The sequence below is a fragment of the Lactuca serriola genome, chromosome 7 (genome assembly GCF_051521515.1).
Source record: "Lactuca serriola cultivar US96UC23 chromosome 7, Lser_US96UC23_V15, whole genome shotgun sequence".
Taxonomy (NCBI): Eukaryota; Viridiplantae; Streptophyta; class Magnoliopsida; order Asterales; family Asteraceae; genus Lactuca; species Lactuca serriola.
In genome coordinates, this window is record NC_136414.1 from 118,121,865 (window position 1) to 118,135,443 (window position 13,579).

The window sequence follows — 13,579 nt, forward strand, 5'->3', positions numbered from 1 at the left end:
ATGATCAAACATGACATCGAAAGGAAGCTTATCGAGCAGAAGGTTACGTTCTTAAATGGTCTGAGGTCTGAATGGAGAGCAGTGGTGTCTACAGTCAAAGCCCATGAGCAGTTTAAATCATACTCTTTGGCGCAACTGGTGGGTATTCTCAAGTCCCAGGAGAAGATTGTGCTGCAGGAGAAGAACGTTGTTTCAAGCCTTGGTTCGCTGGCCCTCCTGTCAAAAAGTAAAGCTGTGATGGAGGATGAAGACCTCAACTTGGAGGAGTATGACCTCACGTCTGAGGATTATGCTATGATGGTGTCTAACCCCAAGAGGTTCATAAAGAAGAGATTCCCCAGCAACAAAAACCGAAACTGGCAGGGGAGTTATAGTTCAGAAAAGGTTAACAATAAACCGAAAGCTGAAGAAGAAGGAACTGAAGGCGGATGGTGATTCTGGAGTAAGCTGTTACTACTGTGGTGGGAAAAACTACTATGCTAAAGATTGTGTCCTTAAAAAGATGGCTGAAAAGGATGATGAAAAGGATGAGGAAGCTGTGCTGCAGAAAAGGCTCGATGAGATGAGAAAGAAGAAGTCTACCGCTAACCCTTCCATGAATGCTCTTATTGTGCAGGGTTCAGTTGCTGATGACGAGTTCGGTAGCGTGGAAGTTTGGTCTACCGACTCAGAAGACGATGAAGTGAGGAAGCCTACTCAAGGAAAGGCTTATGTGGCAAAGGAGGAGAACAGTGGAGGAAGATGTTTCATGGTGGCTGATGTATCTCAGATGAGGGAATACAACACTGATGGTGGAAGCAGTGAACCGAAGGGGCAGGAGGACATGTGCTTTACGGCCAAACCACTCAGCCAGCAGTTCAATGAGCTTGATGAATTGATAAAGAAGGTACAATCTGTTTTCATTTCATTCAAAGTACCACAATCCTCATATGAGAAAGAACTAAAAAATGTTAATACAAGAATTTCTCATCTAGATAGTAGCTTAACTCAAACTCGAGTCACCAATTCTAACCTAACTGATCAATTAAGCAGGGTGTCTTCAAAGAGTGAGGAGCGGCGCATGTGGATCGAGTTGAAGGAGTCTGAATTAGTTAAAATTAAAGACGAAAACATTTATTTACAAAGAGACAATTTAAAGTTGTTAAAACAGTGGAATGTTTTTTCTTTAATTGCAAAACGCCTTTATTCTAATATTACTCAGCTTCACTTGGACTGTGATATAGGCCAAAAGATCCATCGCATGATTTTGCCCTTCCTTGAGTTTAAGGAGGATGAAATTGATGCCGAAGCTTATAACTGTGAGAGTGTGATATCATCTGACGATGTCAATCCGACCTACATGTATGGACTGGACAAAATTGAGTCCTTCATTAAATCCAAGGACCACAAGGACATGCTTAAAAACCTTTTGGATGAAAATGATAGACTTAAATTGAGAACCGAAACCATACAAAAATTTGACTCTTTAAACGCCAACGTAAGCTCAGAAAACAAAATTGATGTTGAAAATGCATCTGAGCTTAACGAGGACGACAACATGAGTGAAATTTCTGTAGAGGACACGGTTGACTGCTCAGAATTTGTAAAAAGCGAACCTGAAAACCACAAGAATCTAATTTCTGAAAATTCAGTGGAGTTCGCTCGATTGACCCAACAAAAGTCCCCGATCTTAGCAGAGAAAGCAGTTGTGTATCAAAAGGTCAGGACCACTCCAAATCAAGTATACAAGGTCACTGGAGTAACCGAACATCAGACGGCTGAACTCACAACTATTGTAAACGAAGACAATGCTGATGGCTGTGATGAGTACTTTTGGTCAGCTCCAATAGATAATGCAAACGAAATGGTAGGCTTATCAGAAAGAACCTCTTGGATGAGTAAAGGTAGATACATACTTGAACCCTTGAACAAGCCAGATAATTTCGATGAGCCAAGCACCAGTGGTACGAAAGACATTCCTCAGGAGAATGAAAGTTCGGCAAAAGAAGACGTTCCCTCTACTTCCTCAGTTCAAAGTGAAACTCCTACAGTTCAAAATGAACCAGCCAAGGAGAAACCGAAAATGAAAGCTAATATTCATCATCAACCGAAGTAGATGAGGAATAAGAAACATGAAAGGAACCAAAGATACAGGAAGAATCTCTCTGAAAGGAGGCAATTCTGGCAATCCTAGAATGCATACTTCTCACATCAAGACAAGAATCTGAAATATGAAAACAATCCTGTCGGAAAGCCTGAGAGCCACAACAACCGAAAGCAAAGGTTCGGTTCTGAGAATGACTTCAACCGAAAGCAAAGGTTCGGTTCAAAGAACGATTCCAACCGAAAGCAAAGGTTCGGTTCTGAAGTCAAAAGAGATCAAAACTCTAAGGTCAGTCCCTCCAATGATCAAAAGCAAAAGGGTCACCTAGAGTCTCCAGCCAAGAAGTCCTCTCAATCGAAACCCACTCCTTCTAGTTCATCTAATTCTTCTACTTCCACCAATTCATCTCCATTTTGCTCTAAAGCTCATTCTGTTCATTCTCAAAAATCTCATTCATCGGCTGAACAAAAGGGCAAACAGAAGGTTTCTACATCCACACCAGAGTCTAAACCGACCGCACCCAATCCTAATAAAATAAAAGTTTTTACCATTAAAAAGAAAGATGAAACAACACTTATAAAACGAACATATCTTGTTGACATCTCTCTTACTGTTCCTGTTCCCATGAAAAGCTCACGTGGACCCAAGAAACTTTGGGTTCCTAAATCTGCTTAATTTTTGCAGGTTATAAGTGACGAGCAGTTTGACGAAGAATGGTACATCGATAGTGGCTGCTCACGTCACATGACAGGGAGGAAAGAGGAGCTCAGGGAATACAGATCTCTTTCAAATGGTGGCAATGTCAAGTTTGGAAACAATTCTTTCGGCACCATAAAGGGATACAGAATGATAACTAATGGTGATTTCACTATAAGGAAGGTGGCTTATGTGGAAGGACTCCAACACAACCTCATCAGTGTATCTCAGCTTGTTGGAGGTACAGGTCTCAAAGTCTCATTCGATGATGAAGGTTCTGAAATTATTGAGAAAAAGACAAAGAAAGTAATTCTCAAGTCGGAGCGAAAGGGTGAAATGTTTCCTCTAAACCTTAAACCCATCAAAGGAAACCCAGCTATATGCTTGTTATCAAAAGCTCAATCTGACGAAAGCTGGTTGTGGCACCGAAGACTCTCTCATCTCAACTTTAAAGATATCAACAGACTTGTCACTGGAGGTCATGTTAGGGGCCTTCCATTGCTCAAGTTCGACAGAGATCATTTGTGTGATGCATGCGAAATGGGGAAGCAGAGTCGTCAAAGTCATCCATCTATAATTAACACAAAAGTTGTTGAACCACTCGAATTACTTCATATTGATTTGTGTGGTCCTTCATCTATCGAAAGCATCGGTGGTAGCAAGTATATTCTTGTTATTGTTGATGACTTTTCACGATTTACATGGGTGTTCTTTCTAAAGCTCAAATCTGAAGCGACTCATAAGCTGAAAATGTTTATCAAGCAAATTGAAGTACAGCTCAAGAAGGTCGTTCGCAACATCAGGAGCGACAATGGTCTGGAATTCAAGAACAGGGAATTTGAAGAATTTCTAGCAGAAAAGGGAATAAGTCACAACTTCTCAGCTCCCTACACACCTCAACAGAACGGAATTGTCGAAAGACGAAACCGATCTTTGTGTGAAGCTGCCCGAACTATGCTAAGTTTCGCTTCCTTACCTCTTTATTTTTGGGCTGATGCTATTTCTGCTGCTTGTTTTACACAGAACAGGTCTTATCTCAACAAACGATTCACGCTCACACCATACGAGATTCTAAACAACAGAAAGCCCAATGTGAAATTTTTCCATGTGTTCGGCTCACGGTGTTTCATCTTTAACTCTAAAGAACACCGCAACAAGTTCGATGTCAAAGCCGACGAGGGAATCTTTCTGGGCTACTCTCTCACGTCCAAAGCATACAGAGTCATGAACAAGCGTTCGAGAAAAATTGAAGAGACCTATTACGTGACTTTTGACGATAGCTATGTCAAAAAGCTACAGGACAAAGAAGACACAGCTGGGGAAATTTTTCCTCAAACTGGCCAAGTCATAGTCTCGATCGCTAATCTATACGAGAAATTTCTGGAGCTCTTTGACGAACCAGAGAAAGCTTCTCTCTCAGAAGCAGGTGCAGCAGACAACAAGGTTGACCACATGAAGCAAATTGTCGAAGAAGCTGCAAGGAGAATGAATGAAGGAGGATCGACTTCTGATGAACCTCCATCCAACGAGGCTTCAGTCGAGGGGGAGCCAAGCTTACAAGTCGAGGGGGAGCCAAGCTCACATGTCGAGGGGGAGCCAAGCTCTACAACTGCAACTGAAAGTGCTTCTCCAACCGAAGGTGCATCAACGCCTGCAAGTCCAGCATCACAAGAAACCTCTGAACCTCAAGTTTCTCAAAGCTCATCAATCGAGGGGGAGCATGATGATATGACGCTTGACTACGATAGCCAGTCCGAGCCAGAAGAAATGATCAATGCTGAACTAGACCCAACCTTTGATCCAAATTATCCTCCTCTTACCAAATGGACCAGAGATCATCCTATCTCTCAAGTGGTTGGTGATGTCTCCGAAAAGGTTCTGACCCGATCACAACTGAAGGCGAAACAGACATCCTTATTTTCAAAGGTTGAGTTTTGTATGTTTAACTCATTCGTATCAAAAGTTGAACCAAAGACAGTTAACACTGCTCTCGATCACTCTGATTGGGTTCAAGCAATGCAAGACGAACTGAACGAATTCGAAAGGAACAAAGTCTGGCGCCTCATTCCAACTCCTCCAGATGCCTCGGTTGTTGGTCTCAAATGGGTCTTTAGGAATAAAATGGACAAGGAAGGGAATGTAATAAGGAACAAAGCTCGTCTGGTAGTAAAGGGATATTGTCAGGAGGAAGGGATTGATTATGAAGAGACTTTCGCTCATGTAGCTAGGCTGGAATCTGTAAGAATATTTCTTGCTTATGCTGCCCACAAAAACTTTGAAGTTTTCCAAATGGACGTCAAGTGTGCATTTCTTAATGGAGAACTCGAAGAAACCGTGTATGTGGAGCAACCTCCTGGGTTCGTGAACGAAAAGTATCCAAACCATTGCTATATTCTGGATAAAGCTGTGTATGGCCTTAAACAAGCTCTGAGAGCCTGGTATGAAACGCTAACTAAATTCTTAAAGATGTCTAAATTCAAACAAGGTTCGGTTGACCCAACCTTCTTTCGCAAAAAGGAAGGTAACCACCTTATGATAGTTCAAATTTATGTCGATGACATTATCTTTGGCTCTACGAATCCCAGCTTAACAGCTGAATTCAGAAAGTTGATGGAGACTAAATTTGAAATGAGCTCAATGGGTCCTATTAACTTTTTCCTTGGTTTAAGTATTAGACAGGGACCCGAAGGCATTTTTATCAATCAGGAAGCTTACACGAAGACTCTCCTAGCAAAGTTTGGTATGATGGGAGACTCCAAAGTCAAAGTCCCAATGGCATTCGGCACCAAGCTAACTCCATCCCTAGACAAACCGGCTGTCGATATCACGCTCTATCGTCAAATGATAGGCTCACTAATGTATCTTACTGCTAGCAGGCCTGACATCATGTTTTATGTGTGTTATTGTGCTCGATTTCAGGCAAACCCACGCGAACCTCACATGCTTGCAGTGAAGAACATTTTATGCTATCTCAAGCGAACCACCTCCTTAGGTCTATGGTATCCTTCCAACTCAGGCTTCTTCGTTCAAGCCTATTCAGATGCTGACCTTGGAGGATGTGGACTCGACAGAAAAAGCACCACTGGTGGCTGTCAATTCCTTGACGGGAAGTTGGTCAGCTGGCAATCCAAGAAACAAACGTGCGTGTCGTTATCTACTGCCGAAGCGGAATACATAGCCGCTGCATCCTGCACCTCTCAAGTGATTTGGATCCAGAGTCAACTTCGAGACTATGGACTCAATATGAAGAAGATCCCACTATATTGTGACTCAGAAAGTGCGATTAGGATCTGTCATAACCCAGTGCAATACTCTAAAACCAAACACATAGCACTGAGGTATCACTTCATCAAAGATCATGTGGAAGATGGAAACGTCGAAGTTCACTTCATAAGAACCACTGATCAACTGGCTGACGTCTTTACCAAAGCTCTTCCTGAAGCATCATTCAACAGAATACTGCAAGGGCTAGGTATGATGGAATCAGAGTCAGTACCTCACACTACCTCTCAACCTCAAACATAAGAGGCGAAATTGACCGAACGCTCAGGTTCGGTTAAATAATCTGATTCGCTCATCACCACAAAGGTAGTTTTCTTGATTGTATATTTCTTGTACAAAGTTGTTTATCTTATTGTTAAAAGTTTTTTCTGATTGAATGTCTAAATTCCTTGGTTTCTTAAAATTTTCCAAAACCGAAACCTACCGAAGGTTCGGGTTCGGTTTCTTAAAATTTTCCAAAACCGAAACCTACCGAAGGTTCGGGTTCGGTTTTCCAAAATTTTCTGGAACCGAAACCAACCGAACGCTTGGGTTCGGTTTTTCAAAATTTTCTGGAACCGAAACCAACCGAACGCTCGGGTTCGGTTTCTTAAAATTTTCTGGAACCGAAACCAACCGAACGCTCGGGTTCGGTTTCTCAAAATTTTCTGGAACCGAAACCAACCGAACGCTCGGGTTCGGTTTTTCAAAATTTTCTGGAACCGAAACCAACCGAACGCTCGGGTTCGGTTTTTCAAAATTTTCTGGAACCGAAACCAATCGAACGCTCGGGTTCGGTTTTTCAAAATTTTTCCCAACCGAAACCAACCGAACGTTCGGGTTCGGTTTTTCAAATTTTTTCCAAAGTTTTTTTTACTCTTTCTTAGTCTTATTTTTTTCTTACATATTTTTTTATTATTTTTCATTTTTTTAATATATTAAAAAAAAAAAAAAAAAAAACTCCAAAAATATTTTTCTCTTTTATTTTATTTTTTTTGTGTGTTCGTTCGTTTATGGGTATATAATTGTTGGATTACTTAAGTGTCCCTAGAAGCATGCTGCTGTATGTGTCCCAAGCCTCATAAGATTTTGAATAATAGCCTTCATGACCTGGTATAAACAAACCTTGTCTTCCCAATAAGGCTACCACATTTATTCTAATCGTGAGCTACCTCACTCTCTTCTCACATGAGTTAAGAGTTTTCTGCTTGGTCCTTCTTTTCGCAGCAGAGGTACTTTAATTTCTTACACCATCTCTATTACATTTCTCCATTACATTCGTTTCATCAACGTAACCCTTGAGACTCTCAGAAATTCCCACTGAGGTTTATGGTTACACAACATCTGTGTTCATGATCTTAGTTTCGTGTCACTACGAGCTGAGTGAAACCCAAAATTCAACACCAAATCTGAATTGACGGTGATCAATTAATTTGCTCAAGTTTTCACCAACGAATTGACGGATGTACCTTCATGAAATCTCATATTTTATTTTGTGTGATTCCTATGAAATTGTTAAACACCATAACATTTCTTCCCTTGGGATCCAGTTTTTAATTTTAAAATTTTTATTGAGATTTTATATTTTCCAAGCCAATTTAATATTAATTCCCTCCTACTTGTTCAACAGACTACACCGGTCTCACAAGTACTTTGATCACTTTCTTTCTTATTTCAAGATTAGAATTGATGCATCAAAGCGAAAGCCACCCTAAAGTAGCCTAATTAAAAGAAGCCTTTCAACATTTCTTAAAAAGTGATTGATCGTAATTCAACGGGAATCTACATTAACACTATAAGGTCTCTCTTGACCTTGAAGGAAGAGATTCGTGCCCGGGATCATTTGTTTCGTGTCATTATTGACATCACAGTCATTCCTAAAAAGAGTTGCTTTATTTCTTTTCTTTTTACACTCTTAGCACGAAAATCTTTGATTTTCCAAAAATCCGTTACTAATTCATTTCAGGCTGATTTATTGCATTGGTGATTAATTATTAAGACGTGGTCAACAATCATCCACATGGGCCATTTATTCAAAAGATGCGATTCAAAAAGATAAGACGAAGGGTTGCTGACTCAGGCGGGAAATAAAAGGACTGAATTTCAACCGGTGGTAAAAAGGGGCGCGTGTGAATTTGAAACGTCCACTCTTTTACTGACAAAGTGGACGCGTGTGCGAAATCCAAGCGACATCCCTCTGGCATTTAAGGGTGCGTGAGGATTTGAAACGGTTTTCTTCTGAAACGGCGCTTGTTGGGCGGCGTGATCCTAGGAATCTGACACTCTCTCTCCTACGTGATCATCGCATGCCTTAACTGTCACGCATAGAAGATTTGAACAGATTTTTCTCTCTCCTTACAATCACTATAAAAGGCAGTCTCCACTCCCATTTACCTCTTTACTGCCTCCGAAATTTCAAGAGAACAAAAACTCCCAAAAGCTTTCCTGTTCATCATCTTCTTCAATCTTCAACAATGGCAGAATCATCCTCAGTCCATGCTACCTCACACGTCCTTCCTATTCGTCCACAACAATGCTTGGTGATCGATCTAAACCCTCTGGTGTACGACTCCTACATGTCGCCTATCATCGAATGCCTGAAGTACTCCCAAATCGCTCCAGCTCTCTCTAGGATTGAGTCTGTGCCAATGGTGGTTCTCTCGCAGGTGTATGCGACTGCCTATTACGACAAAGCAGTCGAGCGGGTGTTCTTCGAGGTTGCTGATCACAAGACCTCTATTTCTCGACAGCGTTTTGGTACTTTGCTTGGTTCGACTGCTGACCCATCGAGAATTAATCCGGAGACGATTCCGATTGGGCATCTTTACAACATGTTCTATAACATGGGGTACACGGAGGCGCTCGTCTCCGTCGCAAAGTTCAAGAAATCCTGCTTGCCGCCGCAGTGGAACGGCATGTTCACAGTCCTCTTCAAGGGCTTGTCTGAACGGAGCTCAGGATCCGATGGTGCTAGTCGACTGTTCTTGTCGATTATGTACGCAGTTTACAACGGAGTCAACCTAGACTTTGGGTTGGTCCTCTGGCAACAGCTCATCCAGAGCCTTTCTTCTTCATCACGACATTCTGAGGTGTCGTTTGCCCGGTTCTGGATTCTTATCAACAAATGGGCGATGGATAAGTTGGATATACCCACTGCTGCTGGTGCGGTGATGTCTTCGGTCGGTACTTTTCATACCACCAAGATAATCATTTCTGATGCATCCAGGTTCTCTTTCATTGGCTCTATTCCGGAGACAATGTATGGCGACGTCCCATCCGACAGCAGGATCATCCGGACGATCAAAGAGTTCAAGGCATCTGGTCCTAGGGAACTTACACCGGAAATGCTAAAGTCCATCCATGATGCTGACAAACCAGTGCCCAGGGGCAAAAAGGCAGACAAAGGGAAGCAAGCGACCAAAGCTCCTAAGGGTCCTTCTCCCAAGAAGAGGAAACAGACAAAAGCTGCACAGTCCTCACAGCCGAAGAGGAGGAAGACTCAACCGAAGCGCAAGCTTGTTATTCCCTCTTCTTCGAGTGACTCTGAAGGCGAGAGTTCGGACTCGGACGGCTCTCAAAGAGGAGAAACCCCTCCAAAGGCAACACCCCACCCCGATCTCCTACCCCAGATATGGAACTCCACAACTCACCCATTCCTTCACCCACTCAAACCATTCCTACTTCCATTCCCACCATAAACCCCACTACCACTAATCCTCCAACCTCTTTCCCTATACCACCACCCATTTTCACAACTATAATCGAAACACCACTTGTAACCAAAACCCCACCCGTAACCAAACTACCTCAAACCGAAACCCATACAACCGAACCTACCCACACTCAACCACCACCCGAAACTACCCCACCCCACACTCAACCTGAATCCACAAAACCCACAACACCCCCAACTTCACCACCCCAACCATCTCCAGATCACGTCTCTGATGGAGATAACCCGTTCCTTGGCGGTGATAACATGACCTTCGATTCGGTCTATTTTAGTCCGTTTCAGGTTCAGAGTGATGAAGAGGATGATGCTCCAGTGACAAAGAAGCATCTTAAGGAGCTCAACGAGAAGGTTGACTTACTTCTCGCGTCATCTTCCAACCAACAGTCCTCTCTATCTGAAGCTGCACTTCAGAAGATTGTTGATGCCTTCTCCAGGGCTCAGCAGGATTCGGTTGCCTCAACCACTGCCGCCATAGACGCCTATACCAAAGCCTGTGAGGCTGCGACCGCAAAAGTCGATAAACTATTCTCAGACGCCTCTTCTTTGTTGAAGTCATTACGGGAGAGTGCGGATTCTACCAAGACAACTTTGGAACCGATTGTTTAGCAATTGGCAAAGTTCGTCTCAACGGAGTTGACCTCGTTCGCCAACCTTCGCCAATCAATATGCGACGACAACTCGGCCCTTCGTGCCTCCATTGATGAGCGCCTCGCTAAGCTTCAGGAGGATCTCGCAGCTGAAAATTCATTGATGGACGTTCTGGCAAGCAAAACCACCGCCCTAAAGGTCAAGAGCACTCAGCTATCAAACTCTCAACAACAGCTTGAAGCTCTTCGATCTGAAAGGAAGGTCATCAAGACATGTGTTTCGGATGTACACGCTGCCTTATCAAACATCCTAGAAGCACACGATCCAATTCTAAACCATTCGGTGAGGCGAACCCTTGCTGAAAAGCTTTCTCCTGCCATGGACCTTCTCAGCAAAATCGAAGGCTTACCTAGTTTCGTGTCCAATCCGAAACAAGGGGGAGAAGAGAAGAAGACTGGATCGAAACCACCTCCTTCCTCCAAAGCTACTCACACAACCGAACCACCTCCGACTGGTCAAGCTTCGGGTTCGGGTGTGAAAGACAAAGGGAAAAACATAGCTGAGGAAGAAGATGAAGATGAAGATAAAGAAACCATTGCTGACATGTTGAAACGAAAGAACAGTCGCAATGCTGATGAAGATGTTAATCGTGTGGCGCGAGAGGCTGAAGAAGCCGAACGCATGCAGAAGGAAGCCAACGATCTACTCAAGAGCAGGAAGACTCTCTTCCCTGCCTGGACTCGGGAGCGAATGATCAAAGAGGCCATAGACACTCCCAGTATCTTATGGCTCGAGCCGGTGATTTCGTTCGACTGCAATAATTCTGTCGATTCGCAGTTCGACATGTCGTTGACTCGAAAGGCGTTTATCTTCCACGCCTTCTCAAATATTTATGAAGTCCCTCATCTGAACCCTGAGGTTGATAGGGAGCTCATCGACTTCTATCTGAAGGCTGCTCGTCCTCAGTATCTAACTTGGAGCGCCCAGAAGATAGTGAACGTCCGGGTACTGAAGCCTTACACCGAAGGTAGATTCATTAATGTTCGGTTCAAGGTGATTCGAGGATCTGCAAGAACTGCACATCATATCTCCCTGGCAGATCTACCGAACTTAAATCCTCATGATTGGATTGTTTTGCATAACATCCTCTTGACAAATGAAGCTGAATATGGTCCGATCATAGACCATCTCAAGAGGATGATTGTCTGTTACATCATGGAGGTAGCCCTTATGGATCAGGAGGTAGCCACTGTCTTCAAGAAGAAACCGAAGATAGCTCCTGTGGGATCGGCAAGTGATCTCAATCAGATGAAAATGGGCAAGATTGACCCGAGACGCAATTCGGTCATGTTCACTAGAGCAGAAGGACAGAAATGTCTCTTTGCTTTAGCTGACAAACATCTTTACACCACTACTTGTCTAGAGCACGTGTTGTCGATCGTTCGAAGGTGTAAAGAGAATGCAGCGGATGATGTTAAGTACTTCAATGACATGATCCAGTGGTACATCAGGTTTAGGCAGACGATTCTGGCTCTTATCTCTCGTCTGTTTAACACCGTGAAGAAGAAGGTACCTGCCTCCGCTGCTGGCCCAAGTAACAAGTGCAGATCTCGCTCCAATTGACGCAAAGGGGGAGATTTTTGGGTTTAAGATTTGTTCAAGGGTTGCGTCTTTCGGCTCGGCTATTTGTTTATTTTATTTGTATTCCGGTTTGGGCCTGTCCAACCGAGAGCCCATTATGTTTATTATATAAGTATATGCTTGCATGCATATTAGGTTAACGATTGATCTAGAGCATAACGATAGTATTTACAGTTTTCTTTGATCGTTCTTGTAAACCTACCAATCCTCTACAGTTGATGTTCTTAATCGAGCTCTTCTGAGGATTTTGTTTTAATCATTCGACACGTTTGATTCACTCTTGCCTTGTTCTTATTTTCGTGTTCTTGCTGTTTTATATTTACTTACCTGTTTAAGATCTAATCGATCTTCAAAGATTAAACTTTTAATCTCATCACAAATTTTTATTTTTCAACAACCATATTCATATAAAATATTCTCAAAAGTATCCAAAATAGTTATCAAATCCTATCGATCTCAAGATCACAAAAATCAAATCCTCTCTCTCTAGTGTGTACGAGTCACGCCGACGCCTTCCCACGGTCCTCGCTAGTACCTGAAACACATAACACAGCAACTGTAAGCATAAATGCTTAGTGAGTTCCCCAAAATACCACTTACAAACATACGCCTTTCCAGGCTATACTCCACACGACCTTCCGGTCCATGTGTCTTAGGGGACTTCCGTCCCGACCCGGTAAACCTTCATGTCCTACCCATGTTGACCTTCCTATCCATAACTCCCTGACCTTCCGGTCCATATCATAATGCCTTCCGGCCCATATCATAATGCCTTCCGGCCCATATTAAACATAGCATACATATCACATACATAACGCATACGAAACAGACAACTCTTAGCATGTAACGCATATATCTCATAGCATACCAGACCTTCCGGTCACACATAGGTACCTTTCCAGGTACAGTATAGTGAGAAGACTCACCTCGTATGATGTCTAGAATCACACGTGCTCGATATCTCTGAATCTCGAAACGAGGACCTAGCCCCACCTAATCACAACAAATAATCATCCTAATTATCAATGGCTTTCAAGGCTATGCTACACCTTTTTCCACTATCCCACAGAAGGGTAAAAGACCATTTTACCTCTCCCTGACTCAAAAGTCCACATGTTGACCAAAACCATAAAAGTCAACAAACAACTCAACAACAAGCAGTACGCGGGGTGTACTAGCTCCTGTACGCGAGGCGTACCCTTGCACTTAAGAAACGGGGGATGCGACCCACTACATGGCGCGTACTGGGATTACGCCCAGCGTACATCCCAGTTTCTTACTTCCTCAATTTAATGCCTTAAACGATTAAGACATAACCCCACATTTCAGATCTGGCCATTTTCCTACCTCTTCATCCATAAAGTCGAAACCTTTAAGCCTTTGCATGGCTATAAAGGTTCCCCACACCTTCTAATACCTTTCCTTTCTCCTCCAGAAGTCTAGATCTCATGCATGGCTCAACATTCACGTCAAAGATTGCATTTTTATGAACGTACAACTCATGTAGTCCTGGAATATGATAGATCTAGGCCAATGGAGACTATTTGCTAATAAAGTCTCCATGTTGGGACCAAAAA